The 25,035-nt window shown below is 40.4% G+C and overlaps 1 protein-coding gene across 8 annotated transcripts in view; it reads right to left on the bottom strand.

The window, feature by feature from the left end:
- PATJ (PATJ crumbs cell polarity complex component) overlaps window positions 1-25,035 on the bottom strand; it is a 395,870-nt gene that overhangs the window by 77,886 nt on the left and 292,949 nt on the right. The gene's annotated exons all lie outside the window — the stretch shown is intronic.

Raw genomic sequence — 25,035 nt, 5'->3', positions numbered from 1 at the left:
TAATGGCATTGTAGGGCTCAACTGCACTCACCAAACACTATTTAAACACCATTTAAGGGGGCTTTGGTCTACCACAAGCATGATCCACACAACAGGTACAAAGTTCTCTTCACCTCTCCAGACTGACTCTCAGCAAGGCAGGCTTGTCGTTTCCAAATGCTCTTTTTGTTCTTTTCAGGTTTATCAGGCTTTAAGCCTATCAGGTATCTTTTGAAAGTTATTTCAGCCAGAGTTTTCCTTCTTCTGTCATACCAGTCAGTCCTATATTTGTATTTATACTGAATATTAAGTCCTTTCAAGGTTCAAATCCTGATATTAGAACTAATCTCCAATTAGACGCAAAAAAGTACATTCACTAAAGATACTGGGAGACACCAAGATAAATTAGTCCTGAGCCCCATGGAGAAGTGCCAAGCCCAGACTTAAGAGAGAAGCAAAATACCCAAGTACATGGGAAACCAGTGCAGAACGGAAGGGCAGTTATCTGAGATAAATGAAGACACCAATAAACTGACCAGAAGGCTTATGTTTGTCTCCTGCCATATCTTAGCCTTCTTTACAGGCAGATACACAGGGGAACTTTTCATCCGATGACTCACTCCAAGGCATGAACACCTGCATTTGACTTGGACAGGGCAGGGAACATGGAATGAGACTGATTTAGATAGGAGAAATGATGGGTTTACTCTGGTCCTTGGTAAATGTCTGGGAGACACCCAATTGGCAGGTCTAGGATAGGTGGTGGGAGGTAAACTACCTAAGATGAGAAGAGGGCATGACTTGTATAGCAAAGTGTTGAGAGTTTGTGATCCTACTGCCTTGACTTAAGAGTTCTGCAACCCTGAGCAGGTTATCTGAAATCTCCAAGCCTCAGCTTCCTCACCCATAAAATGGGAAAAAATAGTAGATACATTATAGGGATGTTGAAAGGATTAAATAAAGCAATGCAGGAAAAGCACTTAGTATGCATCTGGCAAATAACAAATGCGTAATAAAAATGCTAAAGATGATAGTAAACAGAATTAAGCTAAGATTGAACTGGTGTTCCTAACTCTACTATAGAGTCAGTGAAAACAAGTTACCTGGACAGGACACTTACTCCTCTGTGGGATGCTGGAGTGCTGTGCTATCTGTACGCCCTCTGTCTCCTCTACCCCAGGTTTTTCTCTGGCTGAATTGACATACCCTTTCTTCAACAGGCTCACATCAGATTTGTAACAATACAAGAGACAATCATCAGGTTGGTCCAGCCCAGTCATTCACTATTACTAGATCAGGTTACAATCTCTTCCTGTCTCATCAGTTCCCTGTTGGTTTACAACCTGAGAGATTTAACCCCACAGCACATCTGAGACTGCTGCCTAGGTCCCCTGGGCCATTATAACTACCCTTAGCTGCCTACTTGTCACTTAGGTTTTAGGACCAGAACTATTTCTCATTTAGATTTAGGTTCTCACTAATCTCTTTCATATGGCAGAAAGATCCTACAACTCCTCCCTTCCCTTCCCCCAGCCATTTTTTTTTTTAACTTTGCCCCTAAACAGAATATGTAACATAAGATGAATTCAAAAGTTACTTCATTCTGTAATTCTTCCTGGGCACTGCTCCTTCCACAGCATGACTTATTTGTTGTATCACTATTTTTGCCAGTATTATGCTGTATCTTTTTATGTGTCTGTCTCCCTGTACTACTACTAATTTGTCTCATTTGTTTGTCTTAATTGTTTCTTCGACATATGGCAGAGTAGAATATGAGCTTGAGAAAGGGCTAGTGCTGAATGAATCAAAGTTTGGGAACTTAAATCGTAAATGCACCTGGGAAGATTTCAGAGCCAGTTATGAAAGGACGGATGCACAATAAAGGTGATCCTGTGGCCTCTACTTTAAAAGGTCACAGTTGAAAAGAGCAGACACGGAAACGTCAATAAATGGTGCTCATGGGAATTTTTTGAATAAAAGTTCTAAACTCCTTATAAATGGGAACACTGGTATTATTCTTTCCAGTGTGGATCAAATGGCCTTCAGAAAAGTAAAAGTGCCTCTATTTGAAAATGATACTGCAGATCTGCAATTCTTTGTTTAAACCCAGATTAACTAGCAGTGTGACAAAGGAGCTAACTTCCTCAGCTGAAGACTAAAAAACTCAATTTGCATATCACACAGAGGTAATATTAATTTGGCAGAATTCGTCCTCATCATTTGCACTTGTAAAAACAAAGGAAGGGCACTGGAATAGCAGCCAGAAAAACTGGTTTCAGACTGATTCCACTAGTTAGTAGTAGCATTTGGAAATCTTTATTTTTTGCAACAGTAAAAATACAATAAGAACTACCTGAATAAGGGGCTGCAAAGTTGGATTTAACATGTGCGTCTTGAGTATCTACTCTATGCCAGCAGTAAAGAAGACTAACAGCCTTGCACTTATGATATTTATATACATAGTGACACAGATACTAGAGAAAAATTACAGAAACTGTGAATTGCAAGTGAATGATGCATGTGTGAAGGTGTGTGGCAGGTAGCAGGTGCCTGAGAAGACCTGGTTTTCTTTCCCTTTCTCTTATCTTGTCCTCAAAAATGTAGAAGAATGAGATGAGACAATCAGAGCTCTGAAACGCATCTGTTCCATTTCTCAGACTGACCACCCTCAGACCTCTGGGCTTAAGGGATGGGGCTGGTCCATGACAAGGATAACAGTAATGAGGGTAAAACTTACTGAGCACTGACTGCCAGTTACTGAGCTAGGTACAGTCCACATTTTAGATGTTAGAGATGAGGAACCTGAGGCACAGAGAGGCTAGGGTGTACTCCCAGCCAAACCTAATGCAGACACACCTTGCTCCAGAGCCCCTGCTCTTAGCTGAGGAATCAGCTACAAGGGAATGGGGTCATATCAACACAGTGATTCCGTTTTTAGATTCAATGTGAAGTCAGAATGAGTCATGCCTAATTATTTTGAGCCTGGGCAGGAAAAGACAATTCATAGCACTAGCCACTGCAGTGGCCTCGGATAAGTCCTCTTCTGTGCATTTTGCATTTAACCATAAATTTAGGACTCACTCATCCTTTAACTCCTGCACCAAGAGAACTCTTAGTGCCTTCAAAGCTGAGGTTCTAGGACATTCTAACATTTGACTTTGCACAGGAAACCAAGGACTTGGAAAGACTGTGGGAAGATCATCTCATTTCATGAAACAAACAGATAAGACACATTCTATGTGCATATGTTATAATCCTCAGCATGGTACTATAAGTTTCTGAAAGAAAATGCTTTCTAAGCCAGGCAAATGACTCTGAAAAAGAGAAGGAGCTTTTGAAGGGCGGACATCAAAGGCAACACTGGGAATATTCTATTACCAATCATCGAAACTAGTTGACTTCTGCCCTAAAGCTGGGTCATTAACATGCCCTGTCTGGCCAAGGGTGGACACTTGAACCACACAAGAACATCCTATGGATTTTCTAAAGTGGACCCAAGGCAAGAAAGCCAGCCACTTTCTGGCAGAGGGACTGAGAGGAGCTTCTGGCAGTAAAGCTCCCGCCATGCCGAGGAGGCAAGTCTTCAGGGGAAGAGTCAGACACAAATGCAGATGCCTGGCAGCACCAGGTCTCCAGTTCCAAGTGTTCCTGAGGCTAAGTATCAACCCTGCCCTTCCTGAAATTATGTAAAAAGAACCTGTAGCCTATCCAAAAATTTCTTCTTTTGTATATAAGGTCAAGTTGAAGTTTTATCACTTGTCACCAACAGACTCCCAATTAAGAGGAGGTAAAGCCCAGAGAAGATCTATCAGGATAACAAACTCACAAGGGGCAGACCTTCAGGTAGCTAAATGGAGACCTTCAGGTAGCTTCAGGTAGGTGAATGAGGTGAATTGAGTATAAGACAAACTAGAGAGAGCTGCTCAGCCTAAAAATATTCAAATTCAATAATTTTTAAAACATGCCTAGCTGACAAACACAAGTTGTCTGCTGTTGACGTTGGTCCTTGGACTTCTACTCTGTAGCCTTTGAATATGCTGGAAAAAGACATTTCCCTGGATCAGTCCCAGTCTAACTCCTGTCACTCAGCTAACCACCTGCATTAGGTGAAGTCAGATTAGCAAAAACTCCCACAGCACCTTCACTTTCCCTTCATTAGTACTCATCAACCCTCAGTTACTTTTTAAAGTTAGACTCACATCCTGGCTATGACACGTATGTGTTGAGTATCTCCATGCCTCAGTTTCCTAGGTTCAATCTCATTTAAAATACAAATGAATACACTTAGAGCTTTGCTCCTTTTGGAGTACATAGTAGGCATGCTGTGAAAGCCTCAGATGCTGTTATTCTCAGTTCTGAAATCTCCTTCAAGGTAAGATTTACGTCTTGTTCATGGTGATATGCCCTGTGGCTAGCACAGTGCTTGGGACACAATAAGACCTGCATACAAATTTGCTTAATTTCTGTTCCCTTTGAAGGATGAGATAATCAGCATAGGTTTTAGATTACGGGATCTTAAAATTTTGTCAGCAAATAAGGCTTCCTCAGAGAAGTTAAAACGTTACAGACTCAAGAACAGGGACTGAGCACAAATGTTGCTGAGCAGCTCTGGGATTCAGAAGACAGGGCGCTAGCTACAGGTAAGAGTCGGAGCAGTCTAGTCCCTTTCCTTCCCTGGGTCCTTAGTGCTAGTGATTACTATTTTAAGATTACTTTCTCGGTTCAGAAAAACTGATAAGCTAGAGTTCCTTTCTAAGGCAAGTGGAATTTCAAGTCACATAATAAAGTTCCACAGAGCACCAGTTAAAGTGGTTGGGAATGAAAGTAAGCTAGCAGAGGTCAAAGATGTGAGTTTGTGCTAAAACATGTGTACTTGTATTTCTGCTGTCTTTGAGTTCCTGAGCTTACCTTACTGGCTACCATTGCGTCTCTATGTTACCTTCAGTTATAACGCAAAAGAGAAGAGAATGGAGGAAAAAGCCGAAAGCTTCTCTCTCATGACTTCTGTGAAGGATGTAGACTTGACTGTAAATCTACTCTTTTTTATGACTAGGAAAGGGAAATTTATCAGGTAGGCAAATCTCAAGTGACTTTCAGAAATACAAGGTATAAAGTCCAATGATCTGTGAAAAATGCCACATATCTGCATGCACCTGAACACTGCCATTGGCAGTTTGCATACTGCCACAAAAGAGAGGCCAGTGCTGACTCAGACACATTCTCTACTGCTTCTTAGAAGGTGCCCCTGGACCCTTCCTATAGATATAGTTTTCATATTGGATCTGAGACAGAAAATAAAATTTATAGTGACATCTGCTCCCCTAGCCAAACAAGAAATCTTGCAGTTCTTGATGGACTATAAATCAGGGTAAAATGGATTTCAGCACACAGTTCGGGACCTTATTTTGAAAATGAACAGGATACACATCTGAGCATTCCAGCCTGGAGGTACACAAGGAGCCTGTAATGATTAGAAACACACTAGAAAAACAAGCTATTTTTCCAAACTTGGATGCTAGCACTTTAAAAACACATAGGAAATAATTTTTAATAAGTACAGCAGTCAAAATTGGTAACTGAAGCTGTATCAGAAATCACAGTATATTATTCCCTTAAAAGTTAAAATTCCACACCAAACTCCTTATTTCTCCTATAGAAGACCAAATAAATACTCAGTTTGAGCATATGACTTTGCCATTTTGTAAGCCAAGAAATAGTCAAATATCAGTGATTTCAGAAGGTTCAACCTACTCAAGTCCTCTCCTCCCACCTATTACCATATATTGTTACCATAATGTCATACAGCAAGAGCCATTTTAACACTATTTAGTTAGGGCACAGTTTTAAATGGCAGTCCTTTAAATTGAACAGACTTAGCTTTATGAAGAGCTTTCTATGTGATTATTATTTTTCACATTTCTCACAGAGCAATGAAAATGGTCACAGATCCACATGGGTCTAATTAAGATTTAGTATTATCCGAGTAGAGGAGAAAGCTTCGACTTTGGAGTCTAACACTGGTTTATATCCTACTTCTAGGTTATGTACATTATGACAAATTAAGACTTCTCTTAACTTCAGCTTCTTGATGGGTTAGAACCAATTATCTCAGGCAACATGGCATGATCAAGCCTGTGGGTCAAACACATAAGGCTTGGAATCCTTACTGGGGCACTTATTGCCAAGTGCAAGTGAATTAATTTCTGGACTACACAGGTCCCTCTCCTGCAAAATGGAGATAACAATAATGCTTTCATTATTGGGGGATGGAGGTAATATGCTTCATTCAGGTCCTAACAAATAAGTGATCAATAAATGGTGGATAGTATTATTTTTAGTACCACTACTACTGTTTTTATCAGACTAAAGGAGATAATATTTTAGTGCCTCCTACAGTGGCAGGCACATAATAAGTAGCCATTAAATAATTGTTTCCTGCTTTACAGAAATACCTAAAACTCAACAGAGAAGAAGGAATGACAGATAATAATGGCAGCTTATGCTTTCATAGTATTTACTATATACTTCAAAAGGCATCATTCTAAGTACAATAACTCATATTTTATATGACATTGAACCTATTACTATCCCTGTTTTATAGATACGGAGACTGAGGCACAGAGTCGCTCAACACATGTGTCACATCCAGGATATGAGTCCTACTCTAAATAAGTAACTCTGAGGGTTGATGAGTACTACTGAAGGGAAAGTGAAGGTGCTGTGGGAGTTTTTGCTAATCTGATTTCACCTAATGCAGGTGGTTAGCTGAGTGACAGGAGTTAGGCTGGGAATAATCCAGGCAAGTGCTGTCTTTCTCCAGTGTATTCAAAGGCTACAGAGTGGAAGTCCAAGGACCAACATCAACAGCAGACAACTTGTGTGTTTGTCTGCTAGGCATGTGTTAAAAATTATTGAATTTAAATACTTTAGAATTTGAATTTGACAACGTTCAGGCCAAGTAGCTCTCTCTAGTTTGTTGTCTTAGTTCATTCCATTCATTTATCCTCACAATTCTGCTCTTTGTCCTGTTTCTTTTCTTAGTAAATACATCAGCTAACAGCTGGCCACATGTATTTGAGATTCATTCTTGCTTGGTACCTCATCCTTCTACTTTAACATTCACACAATCATTAGGTCTTATCAATTCCACTCCTCTATATATTGAAAATCTGTCCTTATTGCCAGACCCCTAGTTTAGATCACTATCAACTCTGATGTCAGTTACCCTAAGCACTGTTTAACTCTCTCCCTGACTTCAGCTTTGATATTTTCTAAGGGATTCTTCACAGGGCACTAGGAGGATCTTTCCAAAAGGCAAATCTCATACTATACTGTTAAAAAATACCCCAAGGCTCTCCTCCAGTTCTACATGGCCTTCTGCCACCCCGCCTGTCTACTTCTTGGCTGTCACCTTCTGCCACTCCACCGACGTTACTGCAGCTCTGTCTCCAGTATGAGACCAGGGATGCAGACTCAGGTACCCACAGGTGATATGGAAGAGGGAGGCTGGCTGGGGTAAGGGAATGGTGGAAAGGTGGGGGCTGAAATAAACCGGAAATGCATAACTGATTAAAGGGGTAACTTGGAATGCCGGTCCACTCTGAGTAGAAAACAGAAACCTGGATTTTTATGTAAAAGTCTCCTGATTTGTAAATATTAACTGAAATATCCTAAGTATGTCATGGAGCCTAAATAAGACCTGGATCTGATTCTCCACAACCAGGGAGACCTTTGCCTTAGACCTAATGTGCTGTGCTCCTGGACAAAAGATGTCTTATTAATTTTTACATTCCTAGAGCTTAACACATCATAGGTTTTCAGGAAGTGTGTACTGAATAATGAGAGTTCTGGCACATCTAGATTCAGTACGAGCAAAATTTGGTGTTAACACTAGCTACATTTACTGAGCTGTTACAGCAGGCCAAACACTGTGCTAAGGGTTTCACATATAAAATCATATTTGATTCTCACAACAAAGAGCTGGGCATCCTTCTGCTCTATTTTTGGATGAAGAAATGAAGATAGGCATGACAAATCACTTTCCCAGGTCAGAGCTACTGAGTAGCAGAGGTGAAATCTAAGTCCAACATCAGAGCACATAAATTGTATCTTCCCATATGAGAAGGCAAGTACTACCAGGCCATTTGGAGACATGGGTAGTATCTACAACACTGAACACTGATTTTTCAATAAGTATGTTTGAAAATTTTCTATGGATCAAGTGTACCAAGGTGGAGAATAAGAAGGGGTCCTGAAATGTTGCCATTCTAGCTGGTGGGGACTCTGAAGCAAATGTGCTGTCAGCCACAGTGTGAATTTCCTCGTCACACATCTCATTTAATTGTGTGAGAGTTAATTCAGAAAGAATGTGTGCTTCCCCAGACATCTTACTACCCTGTGAATTCTGAAACTTTCACAAAGAAACCGCAAGCTGAATGCTGTGTCGAGCAGACTGGAATACTCTCATTTTTCTATTCTTGCCCCAGGGTCAGAAGTTAGATTCCACAATGAAAGAAACAGCAAAGATGAACACTGCAAACCATTAGAAAAACCTAAACATTTTGAAAAATTTTGAGAAATCTAAGATGTTACTGAGTCTGCTGTACCAGGCCCGTGGTGACGAAGATCCTTGTGTGCAGGCACACAGACTGCACTGTTGCATGCAGTTTCATAAATTGGGGAACGAATACTGCACGTATCTACTGGGGGGCATTTCTTAGTAGGGTTATCATGGGCTGCTGGCCAGGCCCTGTAACGATGCTTGTTCTCAAGACCCAGATGGTCCAACAATTGTCTTTTAAATAGCTCTAAAAAAGCATTCAGAGGTGGAGCCAACATAGCGGCGTGAGTAGGACAGTGGGAATCTCCTCCCCAAAACATATATATTTTTGAAAATACAACAAATACAACTAATCCTAAAAGAGAGACCAGAAGACACAGGACAACAGCCAGACTACATCCACACGTGCAAGAGCCCAGCGCCTGGTGAAAGGGGTAAGATACAAGCCCTGGCCCAGCGGGACCCGAGCACACCTCCCCCCAGCTCCCGGCGGGAGGAGAGAAGTTGCAGTGGGGAGGGAGAGGAATCCCAGGACTGCTAAACACCCAGCCCCAGCCATCCACACCAGAGCGCAGACACAGGGCATGCGTGGGGTCCTGGATACTAGGCAAACAGGGCAGCAGGACCAGTGAGTGGGTCCCGAAGCTGATGCCCCTGTGACAAAGAAAAGTGAGTGCTTTTTGAAAGTCTTAAAGGGACAGGGACGCAACAGCTGGACGGAAACAACACAGTTCACAGTCCAGTAGCTGGAAATTACAGGAAAACTGGGTGCACTAACCCCCTGGGCAACAGCTCTGAGACCCCTCACAGAGGTAAAGAGCCAAAGAGCCCCCCGTCCATTACCCCACCAAGCGCTGCGAAAGCAGAGAAGCAGCTTGAGGCTGGCCACACCCTCAGAAAGGGAGCTTGCTCCACACCCGCTGGGCAAGACACAAAGACCCAGTCTACACGCAATTACCCAACACAAGCCACTAGGGGTCGCAGTTGTTCCAGTAAAGAAAGGCCAGTAGCAACTGGAAAGCTTGGTCCCCCCAGCTGACAGTCAATAGCACCTATCAACATGAAAAGGCAAAAAAATATGATCCAGATAAGACTAACCCAGACAGCTTTGGCATCTGCTACATCTTACCCTGAGAAGGAACCTGGGGAGATAGATTTAACCAGTCTTCCTGAAAAAGAATTCAAAACAAAAGTCATAACCATCCTGATGGACTTGCAGAGAAATATGCAAGAACTAAGGAAGGAGAATACAGAAATAAAACAAGCTCTGAGATGCAAGAGTCCATTAAAGGACTAGAAAACAGAGAACAGGAATGCAGAGAAGCTGATGCAGAGAGAGATAAAAGGATCTCCAGGAATGAAAGAATTCTAAGAGAGCTGAGTGACGAATCAAAACGAAACAATACCCGCATTATAGGGGTACCAGAAGAAGAAGAGAGAGAAAAAGGGATAGAAAGTGTCTTTGAAGAAATAACTGCTGAAAACTTCCCCAAACTAGGGGAGGAAATGGCCTCTCAGACCACAGAGGAACACAGAACTCCCATGACAAGGGATCCAAGGAGGGCAACACCAAGACACATAATAATTAAAATGGCAAAGATCAAATACAATGACAGAGTATTAAAGGCAGCCAGAGAGAAAAAAAAGGTCACCTACAGAGGAAAACCCATCAGGCTATCATCAGACTTCTCAACAGAAACCCTACAGGCCAGAAGAGAATGGCATGATATACTTAATGCAATGAAACAGAAGGGCCTCGAACCTAGACTACTGTATCCAGCACGATTATCATTTAAATATGAAGGAGGGATTAAACAATTCCCAGACAAGCAAAAGTTGAGGGAATTTGCCTCCCACAAACCACCTCTACAGGGCATCTTACAGGGACTGCTCTAGGTGGGAGCACTCCTAAAAAGAGCACAGAACAAAACACCCAACATATGAAGAAGGGAGGAGGAGGAATAAGAAGGGAGAGAAATAAAGAATCATCAGACTGTGTTTATAATAGCTCAACAAGCGAGTTAAGTTAGACAGTAAGATAGTTAAGAAGCTAACCCTGAACCTCTGGTAACCACAAACTGATAAGTACATACCTTTCAATAATCACCCTAAATGCAAATGGACTAAATGCACCAATCAAAAGACACAGAGTAATAGAATGGATAAAAAAGCAAGATCCATCCATATGCTGCTTACAAGAGACTCACCTTAAACCCAAAGACATGCACAGACTTAAAGTCAAGGGATGGAAAAAGATATTTCATGCAAACAACAGAGAGAAAAAAGCAGGTGTTGCAATTCTAGTATCAGACAAAACAGACTTCAAAATAAAGAAAGTAACAAAAGATGAAGAAGGACATTACATAATGATAAAGGGGTCAGTCCAACAAGAGGATATAACCATTATAAATATATATGCACCCAATACAGGAGCACCAACATATCTGAAACAAATACTAACAGAACTAAAGGAGGAAGTAGAATGCAATGCATTCATTCTCGGAAACTTCAATACACCACTCACTCCAAAGGACAGATCCACCAGACAGAAAATAAGTAAGGACACAGAGGCACTGAACAACACACTAGAACAGATGGACCTAATAGACACCTACAGAACTCTACATCCAAAAGCAACAGGATACACATTCTTCTCAAGTGCACATGGAACATTCTCCAGAATAGACCACATACTAGGCCACAAAAAGAGCCTCAGTAAATTCCAAAATATTGAAATCCTACCAACCAACTTTTCAGACCACAAAGGCATAAAACTAGAAATAAACTGTACAAAGAAAGCAAAAAGGCTCACAACCACATGGAGGCTTAACAACACGCTCCTAAATAATCAATGGATCAATGACCAAATCAAAATGGAGATCCAGCAATATATGGAAACAAATGACAATAACAACACAAAGCCCCAACTACTGTGGGATACAGCAAAAGCAGTCTTAAGAGGAAAGTATTATAGCAATCCAGGCATATTTAAAGATGGAAGAACAATCCCAAATGAATGGTCTAATGTCACAAGTATCAAAATTGGAAAAAGAAGAACAAATGAGGCCTAAGGTCAGCAGATGGAGGAACATAATAAAGATCAGAGAAGAAATAAATAAAATTGAGAAGAATAAAAAAATAGCAAAAATCAATGAAGCCAAGAGCTGGTTCTTCGAGAAAATAAACAAAATAGATAAGCCTCTAGGCAGACTTATTAAGAGGAAAAGAGAGTCAACACAAATCAACAGAATCAGAGATGAGAAAGGAAAAATCACGACGGACCCCACAGAAGTACAAAGAATTATTAGAGAGTACTATGAAAACCTATATGCTAACAAGCTGGGAAACCTAGGAGAAATGGACAACTTCCTAGAAAAATACGACCTTCCAAGACTGACCCAGAAAGAAACAGAAAATCTAAACAGACCAATTACCAGCAAAAAATTGAAGCGGTAATCAAAAAACTACCAAAAAACAAAACCCCCGGGCCAGATGGATCACCTCGGAATTTTATCAGAAATACAGGGAAGACATAATATCCATTCTCCTTAAAGTTTTCCAAAAAATAGAAGAGGAGGGAATACTCCTAAACTCATTCTATGAAGCCAACATCACCCTAATACCAAAACCAGGCAAAGACCCCACCAAAAAAGAAAACTACAGACCAATATCCCTGATGAACGTAGATGCAAAAATACTCAACAAAATATTAGCAAACCGAATTCAAAAATACATCAAAAGGATCGTACACCATGACCAAGTGGGATTCATCCCAGGGATGCAAGGATGGTACAACATTCGAAAATCCATCAACATCATCCACCACATCAACAAAAAGAAAGAAAAACCACATGATCATCTCCATAGATGCTGAAAAAGCATTTGACAAAATTCAACATCCATTCATGATAAAAACTCTCAGCAAAATGGGAATAGAGGGCAACTACCTCAACATAATAAAGGCCATTTATGATAAACCCACAGCCAACATTATATTGAACAGCAAGAAGCTGAAAGCTTTTCCTCTGAGATCGGGAACAAGACAGGGATGCCCACTCTCCCCACTGTTATTTAACATAGTACTGGAGGTCCTAGCCACGGCAATCAGACAAAACAAAGAAATACAAGGAATCCAGACTGGTAAAGAAGAAGTTAAACTGTCACTATTTGCAGATGAGATGATATTGTATATAAAAAAAACTAAAGACTCCACCCCAAAACTACTAGAACTGATATCGGAATACAGCAAAGTTGCAGGATACGAAATTAACACACAGAAATGTGTGGCTTTCCTATACACTGACAATGAACCAATGGAAAGAGAAATCAGGAAAACAACTCCATTCACAATTGCATCAAAAAGAATAAAATAGCTAGGAATAAACCTAATCAAAGAAGTGAAAGACTTATACTCTGAAAACTACAAGTCACTCTTAAGAGAAATTAAAGGGGACACTAACAAATGGAAACTCATCCCATGCTCATGGCTAGGAAGAATTAATATCATCAAAATGGCCATCCTGCCCAAAGCAATATACAGATTTGATGCAATCCCTATCAAACTACCAGCAACATTCTTCAATGAACTGGAACAAATAATCCAAAAATTCATATGGAAACACCAAAGACCCCGAATAGCCAAAGCAATCCTGAAAAAGAAGAATAAAGTAGGGGGGATTTCACTCCCCAACTTCAAGCTCTACTATAAAGCCATAGTAATCAAGACAATTTGGTACTGGCACAAGAACAGAGCCACAGACCAGTGAAACAGGCTAGAGACTCCAGACATTAACCCAGACATATATGGTCAATTAATATTTGATAAAGGAGCCATGCACATACAATGGTGAAATGACAGTGTCTTCAACAGATGGTGCTGGCAAAACTGGACAGCTACATGTAGGAGAATGAAACTGGACCATTGTCTAACCTCATATACAAAAGTAAACTCAAAATGGATCAAAGACCTGAATGTAAGTCATGAAACTATTAAGCTCTTGGAAAAAAACATAGGCAAAAACCTCGTAGACATAAACATGAGTGACCTCTTCTTGAACATATCTCCCCGGGCAAGGAAAACAACAGCAAAAATGAACATGTGGGACTATATTAAGCTGAAAAGCTTCTGTACAGCAAAAGACACCATCAATAGAACAAAAAGGAACCCTACAGTATGGGAGAATATATTTGTAAATGACAGATCCGATAAAGGCTTGATGTCCAAAATATATAAAGAGCTCATATGCCTCAACAAACAAAAAACAAATAACCCAATTAAAAAATGGGCAGAGGAACTGAACAGACGGTTCTCCAAAAAAGAAATACAGATGGCCAACACACACATGAAAAGATGCTCCACATCGCTAATTATCAGAGAAATGCAAATTAAAAATACAATGAGGTATCACCTCACACCAGTAAGGATGGCTGCCATCCAAAAGAAAAACAACAAATGTTGGCGAGGCTGTGGAGAAAGGGGAACCCTCCTACACTGCTGGTGGGAATGTAAATTAGTTCAACCATTGTGGAAAGCAGTATGGAGGTTCATCAAAATGCTCAAAACAGACTTACCATTTGACCCAGGAATTTCACTCCTAGGAATTTACCCTAAGAACGCAGCAATCAAGTTTGAGAAAGACAGATCCACCCCTATGTTTGTTGCAGCACTATTTACAATAGCCAAGAATTGGAAGCAACCTAAATGTCCATCGATAGATGAATGGATAAAGAAGATGTGGTACATATACACAATGGAATACTACTCAGCCATAAGAAGTGGAAAAATTCAACCATTTGCAGCAACATGGATGGACCTGGAGGGTATTATGCTCAGTGAAATAAGCCAAGTGGAGAAAGAGAAATACCAAATGATTTCACTCATCTGTGGAGTATAAGAACAAAGGAAAAACTGAAGGAACAAAACAGCAGCAGAATCACAGAACCCAAGAATGGACTAACAGGTACCAAAGGGAAAGGGACTGGGGAGGATGGGTGGGTAGGGAGGGATAAGGAGGTGGAAGAAGAAGAGGGGTATTAAGATTAGCATGCATAATGGGGGGGTGGGAGAAAGGGGAGGGCTGTACAACACAGAGAAGACAAGTAGTGATTCTACAACATTTTGTTATGCTGATGGACAGTGACTGTAAAGGGGTTTATAGGGGGGACCTGGTATAGGGGAGAGCCTAGTAAACATAATATTCTTCATGTAAGTGTAGATTAATGATAACAAAAAAAAACAGAAAGAAAAGGGGGATTACTCCCTGATAGGATAAAACTAACTGTAAATCAATGATTAATGCATGCTTTAAATATCCTTGATTTTCATCACTTAAAGGGTGTCAGATGATCGGCTATGGACATACATTTTTCTGATAATATTCCTTTCTCTTACAAAAAAAAAGCAGTTTCTGTGTGGTGACCTCCAATGAGTTCTACACAATGGTATAAAGGGCATATCAAAGTGTGGGCAAAGGGTCTGTTTGTGTTTATACAGAGGATCAATGCCTAATTTGGCTACCCAGAAAATGAACTAAGATACAATATGAAGAAGAACTTCCAACATCAGCACTCTCTGGAAGACTCATACCAGAAGATGATCATCAAAAATCCTCAACAAAGATCCAGGCACTGCTACAGCTGTAGCTGCATCCATCCCACTGGTTCCTGGACTTGCCATGGGAATGAAGAAGGAGATATCTAAGCTGGCCTGTGCATACAGTAAAACAACAAATTTGACTGGATCTATACTGTTGGAACTCAACCAAAAATTTGGAGAAGTGCAAGTTGTAGCACTCCAAAATCTTACAACTACAGACTATCTACTGTTAAAAGAACATATGGGATGTGAACAGTTCCCAGGAATGGGTTGTTTTAATTTGTCTGATTTCTCTCAGACTGTTCAAGTACAGTTGGACAATATCCATCATATCATAGATAAATTTTCACAAATGCCTAGGTGCCTAACCTGTTTTCTTGTTTCACTGGAGATGGCTGGTAATTATAGATCTGCTTTGGTTATGTAACTGTATTCCTATTATGTTAATGTGTGTGCACAATTTAATTAGCAGCTTAAAACCTATACATGCTTAAGTTACTCTACAAGAAGATATGTCAAAGAAATAATCAATCTTCCCATGTTCTCATCTTCCCATGTTCTCTTCCGCCTGCTACTTCTATAACTTTTCTTCTTCCTTCCTAATTACAACCCTTAAATAGAATTCGTGCCTCATATTGAATTTACTGAGTATCATAATTCCTCCAAGTGGTAAAGATACCTCAAGACAAATGCTGGGCATAGAAGCCACAGGGCATAAATCTGCAAAGAAGTAAAAAGCTAACCTTTTCAAATATGGCCTCTCACTTACCAACTTTACATTTCCCTGTATGGCCTCGGAAGAAGACTGGTTAGCCAGAGACGGGTAAGATTCCTCAAGGGAGGAACAATGTAAGACAGGCACAGTAGGGGGCCATCAGGTGAGAAATTGGGGATCAACAGAGGTGAGGCTTAGAACCTCACCCCCTGTTTTGAGAGAAATCTTCTGTATCCTTGGATGTTTTATTGCCCTTGTCTAGCTTGGATTAACACATAGTCTACAGGCACATACCTGATCATATATATTTGCTCTCTTACAACACTAAACTATGTTTTCTACCTTTATCTTGCATCTACCTACCACCTCAGCATTTTATTAAAAAAAATAAATAATAATAATAAAGGGAGAAATGTGGGATCCACATATAAATCAAGTATAAAAATCAAATGAATATTCATATTTGACCTGATTGTTTATAGTTCATAATGCAAGATCAAAACCGAAAGTTTCTGTGATGACTGCCCTTGTACTGTTCACCATGTAAGAACTTGTTCGTTATGCTTCAGAAGATTGGAGACTGACGAAAATTAGGCTTGGGGTGGATTAATGATTGTGCATTGAGCATTGACTCCCCTATACAGAATTTTATTGTTGTTAACAACCATTATATCAATAAATCAGATCAATAAATATGAGATGCCCTCTCAAAAAAAAAATGCATTCAGAAGGAAAGCTATAAAGACTATATACAGCAGGTTTGCACACTAGGAGCAAGAAAGGTTAATTCTTTTATGGGCACCTCTATGTGAAACTTCCGTGGTAAACATATACGTTATCTTGCAGTTTAATTTAGTATAATCTTTGCAGAGACAGAACATTCAAGTGCACCAGTTGCAGCCAGCTGCCATGGATCGCCATTGCTGCAGTAAACTCCCAGCCAGTCTGGCAGGTCCACTCTGGCCCCCATCCAATCTGATCATCACCTTACAGCTACAGTTTAGAGTCCACTCCTAAAACCTTCCATGACTTCCCATTGCTGTCAGCATACAGACCATCTCATTAACATGGCCTGGCTCCTATCAACCACTCCAGTTTAGTTTCCATCTCACCAATTCTGGCAACCACAACCTTTCAGTACTGTCAGACTGCCAGACTCCCTGAGGCTCTAATGTAGCCCCACACCCTCCTTTGTTCCTTCCTTGTTCCTATTCCGAGTAAGAGCCAGCTTCTCTTTCAGATCCCAGTTCAATTTTCCCTAGGAAAGCCCCTCCTGACATGGTGAAACCCCCTTTTACATATGCTCTCTCAGCCCCAAGCACTTCTAGTTAGCTTTGATCAAAGTTGAGATATCAATCTATTTGTGACATTACTTGAATGACCTTGTTCTCCCATGTAGGCTGTAAACAACACAAGAGGAGAGACAATGCCAATTTACCTTCAGCGGCATTTTCCCAAATCTAGCAGAAAGTAGTAACAGACAAAATACAGAAATTTGTAAGATAAAGTCAGATTTTAATTTTCATGGACAAAGAAACTGGGCTTTTTCCACTAGGGTGCAGATTACTGAACACTTGCAAAATATTCCAAAAAGTAGAAAGACTATACACTAAAAAGTTCCATAGACAGGATCATATTATAGTTATTTAACAGAATCACAGAATTTCCAGTCTAGAGGTCACCTCAACATTTCTGATTTGATTTGTTTGTGGATTATCTATATTCTGTCTTCCTCTCTTACCTCTTCCTTTTTTTTTACCATCTTTATTGAGACATAATTAAGATAACATAACATTCACCCATCTAAAGTGTACAACACAATGGTTTTACCATTCAGAGTTGTACATATATCATCACAATTTAAATTTAGAACGTTTTTATAAACTCAAAAAGAAACACTGTATGCATTAGGGTCCCTCCCCATACCTCTAAGCCATAAACAACCTCTAGTTTACTTTCTGTATCTATAGATTTGCCTCTTCTGGAAATTGTATACACACAGAATCATATAATATGTGGTTGCAGAATCATGTATCAGTATCAATACCTTTTATTGCCAAATAAAATTCCATTGTATGGATATACCACATTTTACTTTTTTACTCATTGGGTGCTGGACATTTGGGCTGTTTGCATTTTGGGTCTACAATGAATGCTGTTTTGAAAATCTGTGTATATATTTTTATGTGGATTATGTTTTCATTTCTCTTGAATATATATACCTAGGAGTGAAACTGCTGGGTCATATGGTAATTATGTTTAATATTTTGAGGAACTACAAACTGTTTTCCAAACAGGATGTACTATTTCACATTCCCACCAGCAATGTATGAGAGTTCCAATTTCTCCACATCCTTGCTCACACTTGTTATTACCTGTCACTTTGATTACTGTCATCCTAGTGGGTGCAAAGAGGTATGACATTGTGGTTTTGGTGTGCGTATTTCTAACGGCTGACCATCTTTTCACATGCTATTGGCCATTTGTATATCTTTGGAGAAACACTTATTAGGATCCTTACCAATTTTCCAATTGAGTCATTTGTCTTATTATTTTGTTGTTTTAAAACTATCTTACTAGCTATTAGTATTTATAACTGCATAGAGAAGGAGACAGACAAAAACAAAGAAAAAGTAAACTGGTTTTACATCAAAGCTGGGAATTGCAGAGTCGGGGTAAGAGATCAAAGGTGGTAGCAAGTACAGAGGCCAGCTAGTTACAAGAAATGATCTCATCCTCTCCTTCTCTCATGCCTTCCTTTCCACCTAACTGAAATTCTAAAATACTGAAACTCTGAAGACAACAAGCTGATGTGAATGCTTGTCCTTGAGGCTCTCCAGCAAGCCCTTTGAGAGGCACTAATAGTTTTGCTCATCACTGAATCCCCTGCACAGCACACCTGACACACAAGAGGTACTTGATTAGTATTTGTTGTTTGAATAAACAGATCACACAGTGATACTGCCCATGTTCCAATAAAGGCTATCTATGTGAACTATACCATGAATGGAAGATAGGCTTTAGAGGCAAAGAGAACTGGGTTTGAGCCCCAGCTATCCACCTACCAGCTGTGGGACCTTAGGAACAGACTTGCCATCTCTTAGCCTCAGTAATTGATGTACTTTACTAAGTAGGGCTAATAATACGAGAATCACTGAGGTAAATAAGATAACCAGTACAGAATGCCTGGCACAGGTTAGCTTCTTGAAAATTTTTAGTTTCCTTCTTTATGAAGTATCTGTTTGGAGGTCTTATAACTTTATTTACCAATGTACAAGGCAAATTTCTATATCTTTATCTGTTCCTATGCCACAGTTTTCTTTTTTTTTAATTAGTTAATTTTGTTGTCATTAATCTGCAATTACATGAAGAATATTATGTTTACTATTCACCCCTTCACCAAATCCCCCCCACAAACCCCATTACAGTACTGTCCACCAGCATAGTAAGATGCTGTAGAATCACTACTTGTCTTCTCTGTGTTGCACAGCCCTCCCCATGCCTCCCCCCACATTATACATGCTAATCATAATGCCCCCTTTCTTTTTCCCCACCCTTATCCCTCCCTTCCCTCCCTTTCTCCCCAGTCCCTTTCCCTTTGGTAACTGTTAGTCCATTCTTAGGTTCTATGATTCTGCTGCTGTTTTGTTCCTTCAGTCTTTCTTTGTTCCTAGTCTTTGGGTTTGAGGTGAGTCTCTTGTAAGCAGCATAGAAATGGGTCTTGCTTTTTTATCCATTCTATTATTCTGTGTCTTTTGATTGGTGCATTCAGTCCATTTACATTTAGGGTGATTATTGAAAGATATGTACTTATTGCCATTGCAGGCTTTAGATTCGTGGTTGCCAAAGGTTCAAGGTTATCTTCTTTAGTATCTTACTGTCTAACTTAACTCGCTTATTGAGCTATTTTAAACACTGGTCATTCTTTATTTTTCTCACTTATTCCTCCTCCATTCTCTATATGTTGGTTGTTTTATTCTGTGTTCTTTTATGCTTCCTTTAACTGCTTTTGTGGGTAGTTGATTTTATTTTTTGCCTTTAGTTAGTATTTGGTTGGTCTGCTTTATTTGCTGTGATTTTATTTTCTCTGGTGACATCTATTTAGTCTTAGGAGTGCTCCCATCTAGAGCAGTCCCTCTAAAATACCCTGTAGAGGTGGTTTGTGGGAGGCAAATTCCCTCAACTTTTGCTTATCTGGGAATTGTTTAATCCCTCCTTCATATTTAAATGATAATCGTGCTGGATACAGTATTCTTGGTTCAAGGCCCTTCTCTTTCATTGCATTAAATATATCATGCCATTCTCTTCTGGCCTGTAATGTTTCTGTTGAGAAGTCTGATGATAGCCTGATGGGTTTTCCTTTGTAGGTGACTTTTTTCCTCTCCCTAGCTGCCTTTAAAACTCTGTCCTTCTCCTTGACCTTTGCCATTTTAATTATTATGTGTCTTGGTGTTGTCCTCCTTGGGTCCTTTCTGTTGGGAGTTCTGTATACTTCCATGGTCTGATCGATTATTTCCTCCAGTTTGGGGAAGTTTTCAGCAATTATTTCTTCAAATACACTTTCTATCACTTTCTCTCTCTCTTCTTCTTCTGGTACCCCTATAATGCAGATATTGTTCCTTTTGGATTGGTCACACAGTTCTCTTAATATTGTTTCATTCCTGGAGATCCTTTTATCTCTCTCTGTGTCAGCTTCTATGCATTCCTGTTCTCTGGTTTCTATTCCATGCATCTTATCCATTCTGTTTATAAATCCTTCCAGAGATTGTTTCATTTCTGTAATCTCCTTCCGGACATCATCCCTTAGCTCTTGCATATTTCTCTGCAGCTCCATCAGCATGGTTATGAGCTTTATTTTTAATTCTTTTTCAGGAAGACTGGTTAGGTCTATCTCCTTCTCAGGGTTTGCCTCTGTGATCTTGGTCTGTATCAATTTCTTCTGCCTTTTCATGGTGATAGATATATTTGTGGGGAGCTGGCGCATATGTTGGGTAAGAGAAAGTCCCTTTTTGCCAGTTTGTGGCCTTCCTCTCCTGGGAGAACAGTGGCCTCTAGCGGCTTGTGCTGGGCAGCTGTGTGCAGACGGGGCTTCTGATCTTGCCTGGCTGCTATGGAGTTTAGTTAGCTCTGCAGTTGCTATGGTCATGGCCTGCCTCAGGCTGCTCCTCCGATATGGCGGAGTTGCATTGGAGGCGGAACAGGTGAGGGGCCTCCAAGCTGTGCTGTGGGGGTTCAGGCACCCAGAGTTCCCTGGGATTCCCAGCTGTTGGGCTAAGTGTCCCAGGGCACTTCTGTCCAGCTGTGGGGTCCCTGTCCCTTTAAGACTTTCAAAAAGCACTCGCTTTTATTTGTCCTGGGTGTGCTGGCTGCGGGGACCCGCTCACAGGTCTTACTGTCCTGTTTCCCTAGTTGCCAGCACCCCACACACGCACTGTGTCTGCGCTCTGGTGCGGATGGCTAGGGCTGGGTGTTTAGCAGTCCTAGGCTCCCTCTCCCTCCCTGCTCTGACTCCTCTCCTCCCGCCGGGAGCTGGGGTGAGGGGCGCTCAGGTCTCGCCGGGCTGGGGCTTGTATCTTACCCCTTTCGCGAGGCGCTGGGTTCTTGCAGGTGTGGATGTAGTCTGGCTGTTGTCCTGTGTCTTCTGGTCTCTCTTTTAGGATTAGTTGTATTTGTTGTATTTTCAAAAATATATATGGTTTTGGGAGGAGATTTCCGCTGCTCTACTCATGCCGCCATCTTGGTTCTCTCTCTCCCTATGCCACAGTTTTCTATGTTGGAGTTCAAGATTTAGACGGAAGCGAATGGAAATCACAAAGTTCAGACACCAGTGTAACTTTCTTGCCATCTTTGACTTGGGTTTTGTTTTATGTTTCTCTTGGGGACGCAGTATTGCATAGTGGGTTAGAGAGCAATCTCTAGCCTCCAGTGTGTGGTCCTGGATCAGGCTTCATTGGGTGATTATTCAATGTTTTGGTGCCTCAGTTTCCACATCTCTTACATGGAGATAATACTAGTACTAACCTCATAGGATTGTTATTTAAATGAGCTCAGAATAATGCCTGACACACGGGCATTCAATACATGCTGTCTATTACGATTACCAATTGCATTTGTGGGGTTGAAAAATTCACTACAGTTTTCCAATTTATACAGTAATTCCTCTCTCAGGACAGCTTGTTCTTACATGGCTAACCCTGAATGCTTTAATCAGAACATCACCATTATTACTAACAACTCACTCTTACACAGAGGTTCTAGTATGCTCTGGCATGGCTCCGCATACAATACCCTGTGGTCAGTGACTCCTTTAATTTTAACAACAACCCTTTGTTTCTTTCTCCCACTTTACAGATGTAGAAACTGAGGCACAGGAGGTTAAGTCATTTGTCTAGGGTTATATTACCAGTAAATGGTGGAACAATGATTTGAATCCAAGTGGTCTGGCTCCAAAGTTTATACTCTTAATAGTTTAGGTATAATGCCTCATAAGAGTGTATTGTATTAATGCAAATATTCCCAACATAACAAAAACATAGATTTATATCTAAAACATTAAAATAATTTCAGGGATTCACATGATCTATGTCAAGATACCAGGGAGTTAATGACCCTTCACAATGAGTCCCAGCTCTTCTGTGATGTTTCACTAAGCAGATTAAGGTCTGGGATAAGTAATTCCTGCCCTATTTTTTTTTTTTTTTGGTATCATTAATCTACAGTTACATGAGGAACATTATGTTTACTAGACTTCCCCCATCACCATGTCCCCCTGACAAACCCCATTACAGTCACTGTCCATCAGCGTAGTAAAGACGCTGTAGAATCACTACTTGTCTTCTCTGTGTTGCACAGCCCTCCTTGTGCTCCCCCCCACATTATACATGCTAATTGTAATGCGCCCTTTTTTCCCCCCACCCCCTTATCCCTTCCTTCCCACTCATCCTCCCCAGTCCCTTTCCCTTTGGTAACCATTAGTCCATTCTTGGGTTCTGTGATTCTGCTGCTCTTTTGTTCCTTCAGTTTTTCTTTGTTCTTATACTCTACATATGAATGAAATCATTTGGTACTTGTCTTTCTCTGCCTGGATTATTTCACTGAGCATAATACCCTCTAGCTCCATCCATGTTGTTGCAAATGGTAGGATTTGTTTTCTTCTTATGGTTGAATAATATTCCATTGTGTATATGTACCACATCTTCTTATCCATTCATCTACTGATGGACACTTAGGTTGCTTCCATTTCTTGGCTATGGTAAATAGTGCTGCGATAAACATAGGGGTGCATCTGTCTTTTTCAAACTGCCTGCCCTACTTTTTGCATGGGGTTATTTTGGGAGTAAAATTTAGTAAGATAACAAACTAAATTATCATCTTAGAAAAAACTCAGATATTAAAAAAATTAAGCTGAGATAATAGGTGAGACTGATTTGCAAATTGCAAAGCTCTGTGCAGAGTTTTTTTTTTAAGTTCCTTTCAAGGGCTGAAAATACAGTCTTAACAGGCTCTCACCTAGAATTCTGAAATAGACCCAGACACCTCCCTGCCTCCAGTCTCTCACAATTGGAATCCATGCCTCATAAACCATCATCTGATCAGTTGTCTAAAAATAATTCTCCCTTTAAAAATATTTTAGAGAAACCTAAAACTTACTGATGTTATTATAAACTCCTTGGCTGTGAATCTGGGGCCTACTGAGATAGAGACCAAAGCCAACCATAACTGAATAGTGGAAATAGCACTGGAATATGTGTAGATCAATGGCTGAGTCTTAGCTCTGAAAACAGGTAATCTTGGAGAAATAATTTAATTGCTCTTTATAGTTTCTCACAGGCAGCACTTGGTGTATACATGTATTCACGTAGCTATTGAGACATTTGTTGAGCATCAGAGCATAAAAAGATGAATAAACAAATCTATAAATTACAGCATATAGTCCTGCCAGTTCTGTGATTCTACTGTTCAAATTCTATTGTCCACCATTGCCCTGCAGAAGCCCAGTCCTTACTCTCTACTCTATAATCCACACTGTTTGATTTACCTCATAAACCTTCTCCTATTTGTGCCTCTCAGCAGTCAATTGCCTTCTCATCTTTGAAGGTTCGCCTTAAAGGCCATGATTCTAAGACACCTCTCCTAATCCTAGAATGAGATGGTTTTTCTTCCACTTTTGAACTCTTATAAAATTTTGCTTTCCTCTCTCTAATATACTTCTGCCTGGTATGATTTTCCAGCTACATATTCTATCACTAATACTAGAGGCTAAGCTGCTTAAGAGCAGGGCCTGTGAGGTTCTCCCGAGCCTCCTGTATGGGCTGGCACAGTCCTGATGAGGCCTCCCCACCCACCCTGCTTCGGAAAGCAACGTTTAGAGGTTTAGGGTTTACTGTTTCCAACTGTTTTGACATAAACAAGGGTAAAAAGGGTCAAGGTCCATGAAGATCACATGCTGTCCTCTGAAGGTGCACTTGGCATCAAGCTTTGGATCGTGCAGGGACACAGGGGAGCTTGCACCATTCTTGTAATAGAAACAGTCCTGATGACTAGGGATGATGAACAGTTATTAATCATTTATAACAATACAACACTTATGTATGTTAGATTGAGCCACATGAAATTTTTACCCACAAAAACAGCAATTTCATATGATTCAACCTAACACTTGGCTAGTTTATGATCTATCTCCCTTCCTTCACCCACTCTGAAATGAGTCCCCATAAAAGCAGGGATTTTCGAACATTTTGTTTGCCATTGTATCGGCAGTACCTGGAACACAGTGGCATTCAGCCAATATTTGGTGGAGTAATGAAGGAACCTGTGAAATACCAATTATTTGCCTTACACTCTACAATGTGATCCATTTCTCTCACAGCCCATTTGATTCCTTATAACATCTTGATTACTGCCATTATTCAGATGTGGAAACTGAGGCTTGGTGAGGTCAAGTTGCTTGCCCAAGACCACTCTCTTAACTGATACCATATGCTAGCCCATTTATACTTATGCTATGAAAGTTCAATTTGGGCTATCTTTCTCCTCTTTACTAGACCATGCATAGATTCTACTGGAAATAATGAGAAGGAATTGTAGAATACCAAAATAGACAGGTAGGTGGGGAGGAGAGGGAAAAAGGGGAGAAAGAGACAGCACTCAAAGGGTTTGGGGAAGACTGTTAATTCTTACGAAACT

The sequence above is a fragment of the Manis javanica genome, chromosome 4 (genome assembly GCF_040802235.1).
Source record: "Manis javanica isolate MJ-LG chromosome 4, MJ_LKY, whole genome shotgun sequence".
Taxonomy (NCBI): domain Eukaryota; kingdom Metazoa; phylum Chordata; class Mammalia; order Pholidota; family Manidae; genus Manis; species Manis javanica.
This window is presented reverse-complemented; position numbering and strand designations above follow the sequence as displayed.